At 35.9% G+C, this 20,902-nt stretch overlaps 1 long non-coding RNA gene across 3 annotated transcripts in view; it reads left to right on the forward strand.

Annotated features, from left to right (window-relative positions):
- The window catches only part of LOC125691932 (uncharacterized), a 46,972-nt gene that overhangs the window by 21,129 nt on the left and 4,941 nt on the right, over positions 1-20,902 (forward strand). Inside the window, exons 1-4 of one of the 3 annotated variants that reach the window (XR_007376353.1) lie at positions 5,437-5,499; positions 5,858-5,982; positions 10,777-10,937; positions 12,904-13,749. This is a non-coding gene — a long non-coding RNA (uncharacterized LOC125691932). Of the gene's footprint in view, positions 1-403; positions 523-5,425; positions 5,500-5,857; positions 5,983-10,776; positions 10,938-12,903; positions 13,750-20,902 lie in introns of those variants that run through there. The other 2 variants (XR_007376354.1, XR_007376352.1) reach the window with 2 other exon arrangements.

Genomic DNA, 20,902 nt, shown 5'->3' on the forward strand with positions numbered 1-20,902 from the left:
GAATAATGAATCTTGTCAAAACCAGTTATTAAAAGCCTGAATAGTCTATCTATTTATTGCTAGAAGATAAAACTTCCTGTGTATCAGTCCCTCAGAAAGATAGCATGGACAAAACACAAAGCGGCCAAGCACAGAGGACATATTAAATTTAAAAAAAATTGAGCTTAAAGAAGAAGTGAAATCTTGCATTCCATTCAGACAAATAAGGAACTTTATTTAACTAGTGTCAGCCAGGCAATTTGCAAGCATGATGTCTACAATAAATTTAGGATTTGAGAAGAGATTTCAAAAGCAAAGAATTTCTAAATGTAGGAACTTTTTCTGATGTGAAGAAGATGCACAAAGTAGGAGCTGCTAGGGACAAAGCCTCAGGTTAATATAATTTTTCAATTCTCATCAATAGGAGTATATGAAAAGACTCGAAGGACAACATGGAGAAACACTGAAGGCAGTCAGAGTGATACATGTCATTGTTACCTGCGCTACAGTACTCCAGAGGATGCTCAGTTCAGCTTTCTTGTGGTCAGTAACCTTTTCCTCCTCAACAGAACAGCAGCTATAATTTCACTTTTCTATCATTAGCATAGTGTTTCACTCTGTGGTCTTGATCCAGCTACTGTTGATGATTGACATGAATTCCAATGAGAGCAAGAGTGAGCTGTGCCAGAAAGGTTTCTTGACAAATGTGGGAGTTTGGTAGATGTAATCTATGGGTAAGTATACTGTGAAAAACTGTCAGGCTCTCATATTCACAGATAAGTAGTCCTTAAGAAACTTCAGAAATATACATAAAGTATACTGATGATTGCTCAAGCTGATTTCATTAAGTATTCTGTTGCAGATCAAAATGCAGACAAAGTCTGGTGGTTACTGGGCAAATTGAGTTTCTATATAAAAAGGTCCCTCAGAGAAATTCATGTTACAACTTTGCAAGTCACTATTTCAGCTAAAGAATAATAATACATTGAAAAGGTTGTACTGGATCAAGATAAACATTTATCCCACCTACCATCCTGTTTCAGATAGAGGCTGGAGTAAGCAAGGGAAGTAAATGTTTCAGAAAGTATGACTGAGGCAATTGTGTTATTGTATTTCATTATTTTTTCTGGCTACAAGGCAACTACAGCTTGGAAAGTTTCTGAGCTAGTAGTGCTTTCTGCATTTTTCGTACATGATAAAGTTATGCCTGTGAAGAAAAAACAGACAAGAATTTTCCCATTAAAGTACAAGAACTCACTGAAAATCTGATCATACAAAATATGTCACATTTCATTTGAGAGCTCATTATATCAATGGAATTTTATAAGAAAAGTAGTAACTGTCTTTCTGCTATTAATATTAATAATAGTGTCTTAATATTAAAGGCAAGGCCTTGTACTTAACATGATGTTAAAGGCAGAAGATGATGGAGAAAATATGTCACTGCAAAACTATCCCGTGATTATTTTTAAAACTGTGGGAAAGAGTAAAATTACAGCTTTTTGCATCAAATAGCACAGCATATGTTTGAACTGTGGAATTCATTATCCACATGACTTCTGTTGTAAGTGTTGTAAATAACAAATCTATAATCATGCCATAGAAAATTGTTAATTTTCTCCTGAAAAATTGTAACTTTTGGTTCTTTAGTGCAGCAAGTGGAATTATAACATTTCATTTCATTTGGATGTGTTTCTGATGACATGGGTCATATTTTCATAGGTATGCTGCTTTGATTTGGTAGAAATAGAGTGATGGTTCTACTGTGTGCAGAGATTGAAAACTACATAAAGTCTCACACTGGATCAAATAACATATAAAATAGGGATACACTATCACACAAAAGGAACAACAGATTCACAGTTAAGATTAAGTTCATATCACACTCGAAGATTTATATGTACCAAAAAAGTGAATATTTAATGACATGTAATATGTGACTGTAGTAGATTTAGAATCTGTTACCAATTCATCTTTTGAAAGTTACCACCACTAATTGAATGAATGTAAAAAGTAACTTTTCAACAGTCTATAAAATAGCATCTGAATGAATTTTGGGAATGATTGTTAATATTGGTGAATGTTCTCTAATAATGATATAAATCTTTTTTATAAATCTGCACTATGTGTGACCTTATATTATGTATCACATGCACGGTTCTCTGAGAAATATTGTAGTATTTCTGCTAATTGTGCTTAATGATAAGCAGTGACATAGTACACTGATGCTGATTTTCAGCACAGCAAAGAAATAAGATTGACCTATTGCTTTATCAATAACTGTAAAACCTTATTGTTTCTAACTTTTCTTCATCACACTTCTTGGGAGTTGTGTCTAGGGGAACAATGTCTAAGCAATTTTACTGACAAAATGGAAGGTAGTTTAGGAAATGGTGAGATGTGAAGAAGTTTTGAAAGTAATGAATTCTGGAATTCAAAGGAAACAGAATGAGGGCAAGGTGATAATATTGAAGTAAGTGCAAGTTAGCTGCAGTGAGAATTTAATTAACTATTTTCTCTATTCTAGGCAGCAAGCATGAAATAATGTCCTTAAAGTGAAGGTGGTTTTTATCACAAAGTAGTGGAAGCTTTGAAGCAGCTAGGAGAGAAGATAATGCTAGAGGTTTTAAGAAGAGGTTGTTTAGAAATAATGTAGGAATATTCACCATTGTCTTGTCACCAGGAGTCAAATTACAAATGAAATTGATGCTTGTTTATTATTATTATTTACTGCTTGTTTATTTTTGTTTCATTTTCAATATTAACAACTATCTTGGTCAATTTTGGATTCTACCACTCACCTTGTTGCAATCGCAATGCAATATCATGTACTGAGCTTCCTTTTCAGTTCTAGTTGGTCTCAGCCCCTGGTTGAATTCAGAGACCAGAGCTACGTGGAAGTTATAATGAGTGAGTCACAGGAAGCAGCGGCACAGTTTTGAAGTTTGGCTGGAGAAGGACAGAAATGCTTCTTCTTGTTCTATCAATTACAGTAGAATGCTGATCATTTGCATGCAGCAAATAAAAATTATTTTGATTTGATAAAAATGAGACAGCAGTGTGACGTTGCAGGCCAAGAAGGCTAACAGTATCCTGGGCTGCATCAAAGAAGGTGTGACCGGCAGGGAGAGGGAGGTGATTGTTTTCCCTTATTCTGCTCTTCCTATCCGTAGTACCGTGCCCAGGCCTGGGGCCCACAGCACAGGAAAGCTGTGGAGCTGTTAGAGCCACAAAGATGATCAGAGGTCTGGAGCACCTCTCCTATAAAAAATGCTGACGAAGCTAGGCTTGTTTCTCTTGGACAGGTGAAGGCTCTGCAGAGTCAATAGTGTGACCTTCTGGTTGTTGAGGGGAGCTTATAAGCAAGAGGGAGAATGACTTTTTGTGTATCTCATGGTGATAGGACAAAGGGTAATGACTTTAAACTAAAAGAGGGGAGATTAAGGTTAGGTATTAGAAAGAAATTCTTTAGCATCATTTGATGATGATGATTTGGTGATGGAGCACTGGAACTGGTTGCCCATAGATGTTGTAAATGTCCCATCCCCAGAAGCATTCAACACCAGGTTGGTTGAGATCCTGAGCAGCCTGATCTAATAGTTGGAACTAGATTGCCTTTAAGGTCCCCTCTAACCTAAGCCGTTCTGTGATTCTATGAAATATGGGAAATCAGATTAGATGATGCAATAGTGCCTTGAAGTCTGTCAGTATATTAACTCATGTCCAGCGACTACGGGATGTAGATGTAAATGGTTTGATTACCTCTGTTCAATAGTTTGCACCTTGCTTGGCTTAATGCTATTATAGGTCAATTTCTTAAGTAATAAAAGGTAATAAAACATTTTTTTTTTCTTTAAAGACAGAAATGAAGATGCCATGAAAGTTCACCTGTAAATTGCACAATAAATTTTATGTGCAATGTCATTACTTAGCATTAAATCCAATGTTCTGCATGGTATTAAATTCAGCACTCTATACCTGACCACAGTGTGTGGAGAACTGTACTCAACACAATGTGATTATACAACCTTAATACTTCCAGTCTCCAATAAACCACTTGATTATCATTAAGACTGTACTCATGATAACAAAGATATCATTTTTATTTGTCCTGTGTCCTTTTGTACATATACAATAAAAGCTAGCCCATGGGATCAGAGTTGTATAACTTATGTCAGATTGTAATACCCTTGTTCATTTTGCAAAGATCTATGCTTCACAAGTAGTCGTTCTGGATTAAGCAACATACTACTCAGAAGGAAGAAAGGATATGAAATGTGGCCCTAAGGAGAAGAATCACCTCTCTTAAGTTAGCAATTCAATATCAGGTTATACATTTCCTACTCAGTCTCTTTTAATATTGAAGCTTCCTGTCCAGGCAGGCATTTCCCTTGTATACCTAATGTACAGTTAGTAGCTTGACTTGCACAGTGCTTCTGGCTTCTTAAATTCCTGCTGTTACTCCTAGAGGTCCTAGTCTTTTCCTAGATTAGTTTTTTCCTAGATGCCAGATGCTCGCTGTAACCATCACAACTCCTTTTTGTAGAAAGACACATGAGGCAGACTGCTCCTTACACACTCCTATAAAATTGAGGTCCAGGGAGCAGCAGAACTGTAGAGAGGACAAAGAATGAAGAAGATGGAAACCGTTACAGCTTTTGTCTATATCCTTGTTGCATATCAGCAACAAGTGGATGATTTCTGTGCTGCCTACCTCTGTGATTCAGACATGGTACTTGGAGTAGGAGTTTCTTGCTACTTGGTGCAAAGCAGAGATCAGAGGCAGGAGGGAGACATTTTGATTAAATATTAGGGGTTCGACCCTGGGAGGCAGTGAGTAAGAGACACTTAGCAAGGGAAAGTTCCATTTAATAAAATGACACATGGAAAAGGAGGAAAAAGTATGTGCCAGAGAAGGCTGCTCCACAAAGACTTTTTCTATAGCGTTCTTTATAAGAAAACACTAGGAGAAGAGAGAGGATGTCTAAAAAACTTCCAAAACTTTTCAGCACAACAAAAATTGTTCTTAGCTTCACAGGTGGGGAGAAATCCTGCATTTATGAAATTGGGTTCTTTAAGCATATATATTGACTGAAAAGTGTCCTAAGACAACTTGATCCAATGGATTTAATCATACTTGGCTTCTGCTCCCAGCTCCCAGGTAGCTGTATAATCTTGGCAAAGTTTTTTTTTGCTTTCTCTCGCTGCTAGTTTCCCTGCACACAACATAAGGACCCCAACCTCTAGCCAATTATCTTCCGAATATCAGACATGGGTGCCATTGTATTTTGTTCTTGAATGGGAACTGCTGAATCACAGCCTGAACCCCTGATTGACCACCTGAGGGGAGCAATGAGTCAGCCCCAGGAGCACAGGTGAAGGCAATCCAACTGTGCTGCTAGAAGGGGTGGAGCCTGGCTCCACCTCTCCTAGAGCCATTTCAGAGCTGATTAGCAGTAGGGAAAGATCTCTTTCTGGAGATTCCTCCTGTTGGAGTTTTCCAGCAAGCCCCAGACAAGAGTAAGCTCTCTGCCTATTCTTTTGGTGTAGTAACCTGCTTAGCCAAACTCTCTTGTATATTTCTAACACCTGTATATTCATTAATTATACAGTCCCTTATGCTAAAAAGCTAAAATGATCTAGAAGATGAACTAATTGGCACTGCTTAGTAACATCCAGCAGCTTGTGAAGTACTCAGGCATTATGTCAACTACTGCGTGTCCCCATTCATTATACTAGAGTGGGCCTAAATCTATCTCTATAAAGGCAGATTATGCAATGCTTAGATTATTCTCTCTCACAGTCCTTGACTAACCATCTGGGACTGCTATAAATCTGAGATTGCTATAAATCTCTTCTGTAATTTCCATTATATCAGGTTGAGGATTAAGGTTTTCTCTTGTGTGCTTATGGTAATGAATTGCATGTTACCAAAATTGCCTCTTATTGTATCTGCCAAATGCAAGCCACTGACTGACGGAATTTCCATTTACTATAATGCAGGTAATTGTTTTCCTTGAGGCTTTAAGTCTTTTTTATGGGATTCTTAATTTCTTTAGATGATGTTAGTATTCATCTAGCTAACAAAGCTAGTAGATCTGCTGCTGCTTTTCTCACTTCAAATGATTTTTTAATAGGTGTTTCTTACTCTGCTTCATTTCTTGTGTGTTTTCAGAGGAAGATGAAATGGAGTTTTCCATCTTGGAATAACTGTGCCTATAGAATAAATTTGTGCTTTCCAGAGAATTTTCATTGAATAGAATGTGTGTAACTAAGAGCTTATTTAAAAAAAAAAACAAAACAGGGAAGATGGAAGCAAGTGGTATAGAAATATTTTATAAGTATTAATGATCTTAAAAACTTTTTCTGTCCCTGTAACTACATTCCTGTCAGAAAATATTATTCTGTGCTATTCTGTGCTTCCCAGATAACCTTTAGCAGAATACTTACATATTTAACAACATTTGAGGGTACAGGATGAATATCATATGTAGAAATCTTTGCCTCACAGATATACAGTTATGTATAACTAGCTAGAAAGCCTAATCCTTCATCTCTCACAAGAAGTATAAAGGAAGGCAAGTGTGCCTTCCTAGTGTTAGTAACACTTATATTGGAATCATTCATTTGAAGAGGAGAGCAAAATCTCCTGACCAGTGAAGCAGGGGGGATGGCTTTCACCCTCCTTAATTTGTCCCTCCTCAGTTTCTAGGTACTTGGGGGTTTAGTCAGATGACATAATGAGTTCAAGAAACTGGTAGAGAAACAAATCTTTATGTTACTAAGTAGGAATCTCTCACAGCATTTCCATTTATGGTTCTGGGAAAGTTTCTTTAAAATGCTTTACATGGCCTACTGTACTCCATTCTGATTTCAGTAGGTATGTTAACGGTGTAATTCTGACATCCGTGCTGTTCATAACTTGCAAATTGAAGCTCTCAAGAAAGATTTTAGGAATACTGGAGAGAAGCAGAAACTTCTAAAGATCTATAATGCAAATTCTTAAGTTTATTTGACAAATACTGTGATGAAGACTGATTATACCATTTCTCAAGAACTAAATGCAACCTTTGTCTATATTGAATCAGATATTCAGTGTTTTCCCAGTGAATGAAATGCTTTTTCTTATCTACAAATACCAGGTAGCAGATTCTATTTGTTTATTCTGTCTTTGAAGAGCATACAGGCAAGTTGGTCTTTCTTGTAAAATACAATCTGAAAAAATCTTATTTCTTCTGCCCTAGAATTGTAATCATAACAAATTGCTGTTTGCTTATGCATTTAACCTGCTATCACTTGTGCAGCGTTGCTTCATACTTGATCTGTGAGGTTAAGAGAGAAGGATTATAGGGTAGTAAAATCATCAGGACATTCTCTCTGTTCACTTGAAGATATTTATGTTTTTATGGGTATGGGAACTGTTGAGTCATGGCCTGAACCTCTGATTGATCACCTGAGGCAAGGATTGAGTCAGCCATGGAGCACAGGTGAAGGCAATTCAGCTGTGTGACCAGAAGCGGTGGAGCCTGGCTGCACCTCTGTTAGACTCCATTTTCTAGTGTGAGCCTGGGATACGGGTGAGCATTTCATTTTTTGATTGTCTCCACCACAATAATCTTTCCAACTATAAACCATTAAAACGCCATCCTGGGCATTCTTCTAACTGTGCATTTGTTAATTGTACTTTATGCAGTTGTCTCCTTTTGCTGCTTAGGTAAAGATTTTGAATAAGCAAGTGTTTCTGGCATATAGTATATTGTTAATATAATCTCTTAAACCTGCATCCTATCTAATTAAACAAATTTCACAGATATGTCCGTATAAAATAGAAAGTCAAAAATCAATCTCTAAATTTTTAGTATAATGAACTGTACTCATTTTTAACTTTCTTCTAGGTCTGTTTCTGAGCCACTTCTGTGTTCAAAGGAATACATTTTGATGCAATGCATCAATCATACTCCTGTTTTAATTCCCCCCCCCCTTTTTTTTTGTCAGCATATCCTAAATCTATAATTATGTGAATCAATGATTTTCATTTAAGCTTTTATTTGGGTTTACCAATCATGTCTAGAGATGGTTATTTACTTAGTTAGGTAAGGTAGATGGATCTTTTGTCAAATGTCAAGGGTTATATTCATGCTGTTAATTTAAATTTCCATCACCTGCCTTTCTGCACTTATCACTACACTGTTTCATGTAGTTTCATAAAATGTTTAACAGATGCCAGAAAAGAAAATCTAGTTCAGAAAAAATAAAGGTCACTCAAAGATTTTAGAAAGAGACCAAATGCAGGTAGAAAAAGCTCAATCATGCAAAAGGTCAGATTAAATAAGACATACTGTGGGGTAATTTGTCCCCTAGTTGCTTGACTTATGAAAGTTGTGGAAGCTCAGAGGTACAGGAGTTTTGTTTTTAGAAACAGTTGCTGAAGCCAAATTTTATGAAGCTGGATGTCCTTTACATAAGTTATCAACTCAGAGATACCTACCCACTTAAAAAGTCTTTTTGTGTGTGAAGATCATAAAACAGTTTTGTTAGCTCTTGGGCTTTGTAAAGTAAATACTTTAAGTTATAGTGGTAGAGAAAGACAGGATTATGATTTTTTAAGAGCAGTCTTAGTCTTCAGTGCTTCTGTCCTTGGACTGGTGTGTCTTGACTCATCTGAGCTTTGACAGATTGGAAGTTGTGCTATGTGCTGCACATTTGCAACTGATAATTTGTTTTTATCAAATATCTCATGTTCTTCTCCTACTTTGAGAAAAGAAATGCATGCCCATTATTTCTAGCATGTTAGCGAGTGTTTAAGGAAGGTCAGATAGTCACAGAGCTTTCTTGCACGCTTGTAGTTAAAGAAAAGAAAAAAAAGCTGTTCACTTCCTCGAAGTATTTATTTGTTTCTCATTCATTTTACCATTTTATGTTGCGGAAAAAATATGTATTCAGAGCACATCTTTTTCAAATGTATTACTCTGCTTTGGGACAACTCTTGGTTTGTTTTCCAATCTAGTAGGTGATATTCTAGTTGCAATTAAAAGAGTTGTTGGACAGGTAAGATACTCTCTTATGTATTATGATCAAAGAGATCATTTACCACTGAAAAGAATAAGGAGGAGATAATAGCATCTGTCAAAAATTTTTCTCTATCACAGAATTCAGGATAATTGGGAAATATTACTATAATTGCTTTCCTGTATAAGAAATTTCTTATATTTGCTTTGCTAGGATCCTTCTCTATCATTTTGTCATCTTTGGTGTCTGTAGAATAACTGATAGGGGCTAACAAGGAATTGTAGGTGTCAGTAGGATAGCCATAAGCCTAATTATTATTTATTTTACTGTTAAGATTAAGGAATGTCGTCTTTAGCAGTTAGTAATTCTGTATCAACAGGTATTTCTATTAACACAGGGAGTTGGCTTAATTTATTTTTCTTATTTAATTTTTTTTTCTTTTGTGACTTCCACCCACCTTCAATCTAGGAAGTGATGTATCCAGATTGTAAGTAAATAACACAGGCAATCTCAAACAAGCACAGTACAGACACTGACCCACAAGCAGAATTAACCTAATAATTTACAGAACCTTAATGTTATTGACAGTCCCTCTTCAGGAGGTTGTTAATTCTTGTGAACATATGTCAATAATAGTTTTAAAAAAAAAATTGAAAGAAACACCAATCAGCTGAGACTAATATTCCCTTCATTCTTCCATTTCAAAGCCACTTACTCTCTTGTGGAGATAGTCATTGCAGTTCTCTGCATATTTTTGGAATTTATCTACAGGATTAAGAATAATTCTATATTATTTTCCTTCAGGAAGGACAAATTGAAAATGTTATTTCAATGCCTGAATCTTTTTTCTCATATGAGTAACTGAATTTTGTGTTTTCTTGTTTCCCAATCATATTTTAGGCAGAGAGCATTTGATTGAATTTTATTCTACACTGGTTTTATTGAATTATAAATAAGTAGAATTTAAGACTTGGCTCCATTCCTTCCCATGTTTTCTGTTAATATTAAGTAGGAGGTGTATTTACTTGTTTGTACAAACAAATACTTTTAGTACACTGTTTATTTTTATTTTAATTTTAAAATAGGCAGTCAATGTGAAAAATTCTTATAAAGATGTCTGGGTTTTCTACAGCTGTGTTCCATAGTTGTTCTTATGGCTTCAGTTTGCTCCATTGGCTCTGACATCTAATCTTTGTCAAATCCACTTTCTGGAACAGAACAAAATGCTGCTACCCTTTCAGTGTGGTGCAGCTACAAACTAGAGTTAAATCAGGAAGTGATGAATGTTATATCAGGAAGGAATGCTCAAGCTGAATCATGATATGTGTTTTATTACAGTATATTCTTTCTCTAACGTAATTAAGCATCCCACTTCTCGATGAGACTGTGCAGGAGAACTCTATAGTAACTGTGAAACTCATTACAGTGTTGTGGAGCTATACTTGAAGATTACAGTACTTTTCAGTCAGTAAGACCTTCACCATACATTTGAAATGGAATTAAGAAACCTCATTTGGGTTCCTCTTTGCTTACTGCACAGATTATTCCTTTTGAAACAGCTGAGACAAGAAAGCAATGTATATTGGTTCATAAATATACTATATAAAGTGTTCCTTTCAATGGGGGGGGGAAATAACATTGAAATAATGAACATCAGTGGTAGTCTCGTAAACTTCTTTCATGTGCTTTCTTTTTCTTTTTTGTCTTGAAGATGAAGAGATGTTTTTACAGTCCTTTATTGTTCTTCAATCCGTATTTTTATTGTGAACTTTACATTTTGATCTGTAGGGTGAAGATGTAATTTCATTTATGCTGCATAGCACTCAGTGGCAGTCTTGAAAAAATTTGTATCCATCCTTTTCCAGAAAGCAGAAAGAATACAAAATGGTGTATGAGACCATTCTATACAAACAAAAACTACTTGAACCAATTGCTCTGAAGGCTTCTTTGTAAGTACATAACTTCCTTTTTTTCTAAAAACAGATCTTTTTTGTTGCTGTAACAGTATACAAACACTTTGCAGTAGTATTCCAATTATATTTAGTTGAACTCTATTTGTCTTGATCTAGTTGAATATGTTTTGTGACTCATTTTACTACTTCTGGTTGGAATTGTATTGTGTACTCTAATTTCCTGTTCCACCTATGACAGAACCAAGTGGATCAGCATAGTTTGATTTAATGCTTTTATAGATAATTATGAAACAAATCCGCTGCTAAAGGTTTATTTTTCTGTTTACATGCAATGATATAAAATTCCCCAAGTAACATACAGCTTTGTGATACTGACGTTCTACTGAGATAATATCTTGAAATATTCACTTCTAAAAATTAAAAGAATGAAGAATTTGCCACGAAAACACTGTAGTTGGAGGTTTTTATATGTTGTTTAGATTTTAACAGCTTCAGATGCCTTTGTTTCTGTTGAATGTGCTATTCTTTATCACTGTCACAATGTATGTGATCTGTGTGCAGTGTAAGCAATTATATTTCCCTGGTGACTAAAGTCATTTCTGTATATGGCAGCGTGTAGAAGTTTGGAACTAAAAACTATCTAAATTTAAAACAATATAGATTTGTGACGTTTCTACTGAGCCATGCCAAATCTTCTGGATTTTTTCCGCATTTGGTAATTATTGTGCAGCGAAGGGAAGGTAGTGCATGCGGTAAATATGGGTTTCATGGGGATATTTTGCGTATTTACATATGCAAAAAATAAAAAATTAGTTACTGCTTCTCTGTATCCCCTTAATAGTGTATTGATCTCTGAAACACATGCAGGGCTATTGCAATAGTTGGAGCGTACTACAGTGCATTGCATTTAAATCCCTGTGGATGCCCAAAGGTCACTATTTTGTGGCACTACATTGTAACCCTCTAATGCTTTCACATTCCAAGCTGAACTCGATTCAGTTTCAGTATGTGCTGCTCCTCTTCTAGAGTGAAATCTGAAACAAACATATGCACAAGTCAGATATTAGATTCTTTCAGCGTGATCTACAAGAGACTTTTTCAACAAACCCACGCAGTTTATTGGTTTTCATGTTTACTCCCACATGTTCGCATACCATCTTCCTTACTATACGCCTGATTATTTTTGCTAAAACATTGGTCTCTGTGCTCTGTTTCTATATTTTCACCTCCTATTAGCACATAGTTATTTTGCCAGACTTCTCTTATTTCTCCCATTATCTGATTTCCTGACAATATTTTTTTATACTAATAGAACTCCTTAAGGTTTCCTCACTTGAGGAACAGCAGCTCACATGAAAAACAGGGCTTCATCTCACAGACCTGAGCTGTGCAACCTTCTGGACCAGCACAGCAGGGGAGGCTTAATGGGAACAGGCTGCATGAGTGAGTGGAAGTCTAAGCAAGCAGGGAAAAACTGTACCTGAATACACTGCCGACAGAATAACATTCTGGCAAATCTAGAGGCAAAAAGCTACAGTTAGGAGTTAGCTTCTGTATTGCAATTGCTTAACAGTCTTTTTTATTATTATTGAATCATATGTGCTTCCAAGAAAGGCATCCAGTTTCATTTTGGAAACTCAAACTCTTTTGCTCCTTAGTGTTCGACACCAGACATGAATTCCTTTCCAATCTAGGGAACAACTGCACCTGATGTACGACTTAAACATGTTTGAACCCAAACACTGTCACAACACAGCAGTCTTAGTTTAGCATCTTTAACAGCAAGAAGTGACCAGTGTAGGCTCAGTACAGGTGAAATAGTCTCACAGTGATAGATTAAATGTTAGGATCTTCAGCTGAAGGGAGGCATTGCTCTAAATTCTGAGAGAAAGCTGCAAAGGAGAAAAAAAGTCATTTTTGGATGCCAACTTTATTTCATGTTCATGTGTTATGTTCATTTGCTTTTCACTAATTTTACTGAGAACAGTTTTTTTTTTTCTAGAGAGATTGTTCCTAAAATTTCAAAAGAGGGAGGAATGTCTTTGCATGCATGAGAAGAAATGACTTTGTCTCCTTCTCTATTAGGCACATGTGGAGTTAGAAAGCCTGAAGCATCCTCCTTTTTTCAGATTCATGGGGCAGTTTGCATTCAAAAAGTTGCTTAAGCCTCTGATGTGAAGTTAAGTCATTCTCTCAAAAAGCCAGAAATAATAGTACATGATTAAAATTATAAATCCTGTAAGTCAATAACAGATTTCAAAAGTGGCTAGTTGGAGTACAAAAGATGAAATGAGTAATTTACTAGTTTCTACTAACTTAATGACTGAAATTATCATTATTGTGGATTTTTTTTCCATTTTTGTATTAGAAGAGATGAATTGCTCTAAACCGAAGTCTCTTCTTAGCCCATTTAAGTTGAGAAAATAAGTTAAACTGACAAAACAAAAGAATAATTCCTTGCAACAACTAAATGAATTGGCTACAAAAAACATAAGTTGGTTTCCGGACTGTTAAGTCACTTGCTCTCAGGAAAATGTATACTTGTGAGAGAGAACCCTAAATGTAAATTAGTAGTATTCTTTGTAGAAAAGGCTCTGTATAGGTAAGAAAACAGTATGAATATATAAGAAAGAAATTACTGACCTTTTTGAAAGTTAATTATAGAAAATAGGCTAGAGCAACATGAACACTGTTCTAACTGAAGTGTAAAAGAATATTTATGTCACTTTCAGTGCCATGTATAATAAATGTGTATATGATCCAAATGTGTGTCCTTAAAAGTAAAATCAGTGTATGTTCATCTAAAGATATGGTGCCATGGACCTAAAATAATTCTAGGATTGCTATCTGCTCGCATATATACATTATTTATTTTTAAGACTCTTTTCATTTATTACGCCTGTCAAACTAACAGTGCTGTTAGTGGTTTACTTCCTCTCTTTCTTTGTCATAATGACTGAAACATGAGCCTACTTGTGATAATGGATTTGTATGTGGATCAATTGTATCATCCTGTAAGGGTGACATTGAAGTTAAAAGAAATGACTAGAGAAGGACTCAGGGGAAGTGAAAGCTAATTAGTCAAGTTAAAAAGGGATAATTCATTGCAGGCATTGTTTTAGAAACAAATTTCAAAGTTTCATTTCCACTTCAAAGTTGTAGACTGTAGCTTGCAGAACTATCTTGATGCTTAAAGTTGAAGGAAAACAACCTTCTTTCTAATTGAACAATATCTGAATGAAATGCAAGACCTACATCGTTATAGTTCAAAACAATTATTGAGATAGAATATCCCACTTCAGGGTTTTGGAGACTTCCCTGCCACTCCCGGTGACTTTAGGCATGTTTCCCTCTTTCTTCTCCCACCTCCTCCAATCTTAAAAGATATGACAAGTGTGTATGTGTGTGTGTATACATATGCACACACAAATCTTTGGCTTTGGAAAAACATGTTTGTTGAAGTTTTGCAGAGAACTGTGCAGCAGCAAATTAGCTGCCTGTATATGTTAGAGAATATAGAAGGTACATGAGCAATCAAAAAGCTTTTTAGCTATCTTAACTGAAGAGTGAGCTGGTGAGAGCTGTGACAATCAGTATAATTAAGATTTCATTTTAATTCCTTCTAATCAGAACTGAAAACTTTCTGAATTGTTTCAGTTTGGCCAGATAACTCTTGATCAGCTCTTTTCAGCTAAGTTACACAGAAACTAGTGAAATATTGCTTTTCCATTTCAGAACAAAAGAAAATACTTTAAAACCTTTTCTGCAATTATAGCTCTGAAACAACTAAACTTATAATGAATAGTAGATTATAATCTGTCAAATGAATGCTCCAATGACTACACATTTAATTGGAATGTGCCATAAAATCTCTTTTCCCAAAACACAAATAATGCTATTTCTATGCTGTTTTCTTAAGTATGGTTCAAGGAAGTATCTATATGACAAGAAATGGTTAACAGTCCATATCTAGTGTGTGAGTGTAATGGGACACCTGCTTTTTTCAAATTATATTTATAGTATTGCACAGTTTCATATTTATAGTATTTGCACATTTCATTCATCTTCCCATGTGATGATTCCCATGTTCATGGTTATGAAGTATCTGTAGATTGTGCAATATTAAGGGCCAAAAGAGTGAATCTCCTTCAACAAGACAAAAGCTCATTGTAATAACACAATGTGAAAGAGAAATTTCTTATACAACCCCTGAATTTGCAGTTAAGATATAGTTACAATTTAAAACTTTTCAGGAAAGTGCATATTTAGAAAGATGAAGAGAAAAGGTGCAGCAATGATTGTTGACAAGATTGGAATACAATCAGAAAAATAGTGAGCCATGTTATGTATCCATATAGATCAAATGGAGAATTACGAATAAGCAAGCAAAGAAGATAGGAAACTAATATTCAAATACATGGTGCTCTTTCATGTCATTTAAGTATTATTATCACAGACAGAACACTAGGAAAAAGTTTTCTCCCATCTACAGTGTGCAAAATAGAAGAGCTTGTCAGAAACAAAGTTCTGAGAAAGACATTAACTGAGGTAATTTAATATAGACTATTATTTGATGCATATATAAACAACTCTATTATTACTTTATTTAAATATATTATATTAGTATATGTTATCAAAACACTTTTGAGGAATAGGTGTGATCCTCCTCATGTGTAAAGACCTGTTTCTACAAATCTCATTGAATTCCATGTGTTGTAGCCTTAAAAGAGAATCGTCTGTGTGCCTGATGCTTGCTGTTCTAAGTAACATAGTCGAAAAAATCCTCAAAGGGAAGCAAATCCTGTAGAAGCCATGTATATTGCAATTTCTGTAGCAGACGTATTAAAGAATTTGAAAAGTCTTGGTGGAAATGTAGATTCTGATTTGACAGGTAGAATTACATACTGTGAGGTTGCAGCAGGCTTTTGATATGTAGAATTCTCTTGCAGGCGTGTATAATCCTTCAGTTATACGTTCAGAGTTCTCAAGTGTTCTGACTTATTAGAATAAATATAGAGCTATTGTTTATTCAAATGGTAGTCCAATATGTTCAACAAGCAACCACCTTGATACAGTACCAAGGGAGAGAAGTCATTGGGAGCAATTTTGTTTGAGACACATATAAATTTGTAGTCTCTGGCAACAATCTAGTCACAAAATGCAATAGTAAGAATTTTTCTCTGTGCTACAGTAGAGTTGCTATCCACATTCTTTTACAGATTAGAAGAGAACTTCCTTGACCATTGCTACATAGACTGGTATATTACAGTGGCTGCTCTCAAAGTAATTTATTTCATTATGTTGGCCAATGATGCCAGAGGCAGATGTAGGTGGTGTGGCAGTAGAGGTTGAACCTTCCCACCGATATTCCATTATGCTTTGTGGTCATTTGGCAGATGGCAGCAGATGGGCAGTCTGGCAGGCATGCAGGCATGCAGGCTCTTTTTCATCACTAGTGAAAATGCTCAGCTAGAGGTAGCGAATATGTTGAAAACCAATGTTTTGCCGTTATGGAATGGCTCTATCAAATAGTGTTGTTGTGCTCTTTGCTGTCATTTCCACGGAAATAAATAGGAGGCTTTACTTTCAATGCAGAAGAGACATACAAAGAGATATCTTGGGCTTTCTTTCATTTCAAGATTTTAACACTTACAGAGTTCATACCAGTCTTTTGAAATAATTTTGCTTTGGTTATTACTCACTTGCAAGCTCATTTGAAGGGAATCTCAATCTCACCGTAAGGTAAGAACTTCACTTACATCGTTGTTTTGCCCTACAAGGGGAAACGTCTCAATTCAGCTGTCGATTCCTATAGTTTAGATGTATTTTTACCTCATTCTGGTGGAATCCTTACTACACAACTGTTTGTTATAACAGACTGTCTTTTCGTCAACTATTCAAGCCTTTCAAGAAATCTTCGTGCCATTAGAACCAACAAACCCCCACAGCTCTGAGACTATTTTTATTCAGGTCCTTTGTGAGGAAAAAAAAAATGCAGAAGTCCTACAGAAGGCAGATATTCAATTTACTCACTGCTTACGTAGAATATCGGAGTTACCTGTGATGGAGCAAATTTGTGTAGTGTATTTTGTCTTTGCTGGAGTCCAATAAAATAGTTGGAAGGGACCTTTAAAGGTCATCTAATCCTACTGCCCTTCAATGAGTAGAGACATCTGCAGCTAGATCAGAGCCCTTCCTCCTCTTTGTGTTCCTTTGGTTTTGTGTGTGATGTGTTTTTCTTGATTATTTTGTTGTTGTTTTTAATCTAGTGCAAGGCAGTATGTGATGCAGTATGCCACTGAGATGCGTGCCACTGAGTGGGTAACTAGTCTTGTACTTAAATGATGTTAATTCTCCATCTGAGATGTCTTTAAAACAAAGAATTTGAACTACAGCCTGCTGTAGAAAGAAAGTGGAAGATTGTCATTTACTTGCATACATAAGTTGAAGAGCTGAGACCCACCAGAGAGTAAGCAGTACTGTACCAGTGTGAAAAACAGTGCCATTCCTTCATTTAGCATTACAGAAAACTGGGAAGTTGAGATAAGTTATAGGCATTTGTTTTCTAATAAAGTAATAATTTAATCTTTTAATACTAAGGATATTAAAATTTGTTCCACAGTTACCTAGAATAATATACCGTATAATTTTCTCATGATAGAGAGAGAAAGAAAACAAAAGCTCCGTGCTTCTCTGTTATTACTATCATCTTCAATTCTAATATGTTTCTTTAGAGATGGGAGGTCAAAAATGGACACAGTAGTGAAATGTGGATTTCTACAGTTAAATAATTTCCATCTCGCAGTTCTTTGACAAGAACTCTAAATGTAGTTTGCACTCTTTGGCTGCTGTTCAGTGGTGTCCTGTTTTCACTCCAGGAAGAAATTAGTCACACAAGCAACTGAGTTTTTATCTGTGAAGTTGGGAAAAATTTTTGTTGTTTGTTTCTTTAATCTGATGACATCTTCAGTTTATCCACACTGAATTTCAGCTGCTGTTCCACTGCCCAGTTTTTCATGCTCTTAAGGAGTGTTTCTGCAATTTGTCAGCCTGCCCCCCCAGCCTTGCTGCCCTGTATAGCTTTTTATCATCAAGCAACTTTTATCATCTTGCTGCTCAACTGCTTTTTCAGATCACTTATTTCAAAGTCAAATATCCAGACTGCAGGATTCTGCTGCTGATCACGTACCATTATAAAAATTGACCTTTACTTCCACTTTCTGCTTCTTAATCATAAGCAGATTATTTATCTTTTTCAGATCTCTATCTCTTATATCTACTTAACATTGGGACGTCAGGATGTCACTTCATTTCTTTCTTAGCCAGGATTAGGAATCAGGAACCCTTGACTATGAAAGTTAATTAGACGCAAATATGGCCTCAACACTTACAGGTTTGTCCCCCTTTGAGGGGTGTAGGTAAGAACACAGGGCTGCTTGACAGGTACTTCTGAGTATCCCAGACCAGATGACTTGCTTCTTCTTTTCACTTCCTTCTCAACTCCTTCTCTTCAGTCATGCTCAGTTTTTTCCAAATAGGCATGTCACCTCTCCAGTGCTGTTTGCAAGCTCCTAGCAGTCATCACAAGCCTGCTTTTCTTTCTTTACCTTCCTAAAGCCTTTCAATTTTTCATATTTGTTCTATCACTGGGATCAGCTCAATATTCTATCCATGAGCAACTGCACAAACGATATTTCCATCCTTCTCCTTAAAAAATTGAAAAATAAAAATTACAGGCTAGTTTTTCTCCTGCCTTTGTTACTATTCACAAGAATTTATTTCCCCTTTAATTGTAGTGTTTGTCTCTGCGGATGGTCTTATCACTACTCTTCCTAATTGTTGTGGGTCATCTTTATTAGGCTCTTGTTCATGACTACAACCTTAAACCAGGAATTCCATTATTGTTGAAATGTTATCAAAGCAGTAATTAGTGCTCATTTTCAAAATAGTTCTGTGAATTATGCCAATTAATATCAGAGTCCAATGCTCTTTGATCAGATTCTTTAGAATTTTGCATGTGTGGACAATATAAAATGTATATGATGAAGATATTTTAAGTTATGTGAGACTTTGATTTAGAAAAATGAAACAGCAGTGTACTAAAGACATCATACAAGCAGAATATAACATTTGCAATTTATACTTAAAATCATGGAATCCTCAGAGTTGGAAAAGACCTTTGAAGGTCATCTAGTTTAACTCCCCTGTAATGAGCAGGGACATCCACAGCCAGGTCAGATCTACTGCATCTCTGGGCTTCCTATTCCCATGCTTCACCACCCTCACTGTCAAAGACTTCTTCCTTATACCCAATCTACATTTACCCTCTTTCAGTTTGAAACAATTTCCTCTTGTCCTGTCGCCACAGACCCTTCTAAAGAGTCTGTCCTCTTCTTTTCTGTAGCTTGCCTTTAGATACTGAAAGGACTCCATCAGATCACAGTAGAAATCACCTGTATATCTGTGCTTTGCTGTCATCATGATGCTGGATGTCCTCAGTCACCAGGAAGGTATCTGTGGGTTGAAGCCAGCTCAAATCTGCTGCTGTCTTTAAAATTCATTTGGTAGTTTTTTAGCTTTTATAAACTTTGTTGGCCTGAACCATGTTTTCACTCTTCTGCCACATTCATAGTTTTTTCTTCCAAAGATCTCAGGGAGAAATGCAGAACTTGTTAATCCATTCAGTTGATAACATCTGTTTATCTCAAACAAAAGCCACACTCCCTTTTTGTTGGGATAAAGTTAACTTCTTTGCAACAGCTGTGGTCAGTCTCAATCTGCATTACTCCCTAAGATTCATGAGCATTGCCCATCTCCAATTGCCCATCTCCACTGATACTTCTTCCATTATAGAGATTATGAGCCACTCAGCCTTCTTTGAGAGGGCTATACCTCCTGGGTGTGTTCCAAATTGTTCATGTCCCTGACCCTTCTGGTGACCCTTTGTCCTCTCTCGTCCTAAATCTGTTTAGATTTATTCTGCAGACAGATAAAACAGAACTTCAGCACAGCATTTTAGTTTTGCTGAGTGATTTTCTATTCCCTCTTAAGCTCCTTTATAGAGTATTGTATCTATTTTATAGCTAAACTTTCACAGATAGAGGTATATTTAACTTCTGTTTAAACTTCTGTATCATTATAAATATAAATAGTAACACATACATACATATGTACATGTAAATAAAATATAGGTTTCCCACTCCATATATATTTCACCCTTATTCACATAAGCCATATGTCCTTATATATCGTACTCCCTCAACATGTGCAGTAATTCTTTGTCTTATCTCTGTTAATTTGTGTAGTTAAGACAACAAAATATCAGGCTTCAATTATCAGTGTTCTAGCTGATAGCTTTTCTTCTTTAAAAAGCCCCGAAAATTGATATTACATTTAATTTAAATCCAGAGCTGTAGTGCATTGCATTTTACGTATTCAGCTATTTTATCTTTGAGTTCTATAAAGGCTTTATTCTGGGTTATTATTACTGATATGATTGTTTATGATGTTTATACCATTGTACTTCTTCACAACTACCTCACCTTCAGATTCTATGTTCTTCGTTTCTTCAAAGAAGAAAGACTTCTGCTATGGAAATAATAGGCTCTTAACAATAAGCAATGATTTACAGAATATTCTTCAGTTTATCACAATGACTCTGAATCCTTCCTTTAGGAAGCCCAATTTAGGCTTGTTAGTTGTCCCAGAATAAGTCCAGCATTTTGTTTCAGCATTCATTTTTGTCTCATCTTTTTTCTCAAGGTAACAGGTGTTATGAGAGCCTAATTAGAGATAAACAAATTCTCTGCTGTCTGTTCATCTATCAGCCCTTACCATAGAAGGCTACTGAGCTGATCAGTAGCGATTGCCTCTTTGTGTGGTAGTCTGTGCTGAAGACTTCCTCACCTTCTTGTCTCCCATGCTTTAATCGATGCTGTCTATGATTATTTGGTCCATCCCCTTCCTGGGGATCAAGTTGACAAGCCTTAAGTTCCCTAGAT

This window comes from Lagopus muta, chromosome 4, assembly GCF_023343835.1.
Source record: "Lagopus muta isolate bLagMut1 chromosome 4, bLagMut1 primary, whole genome shotgun sequence".
Lineage (NCBI taxonomy): Eukaryota > Metazoa > Chordata > Aves > Galliformes > Phasianidae > Lagopus > Lagopus muta.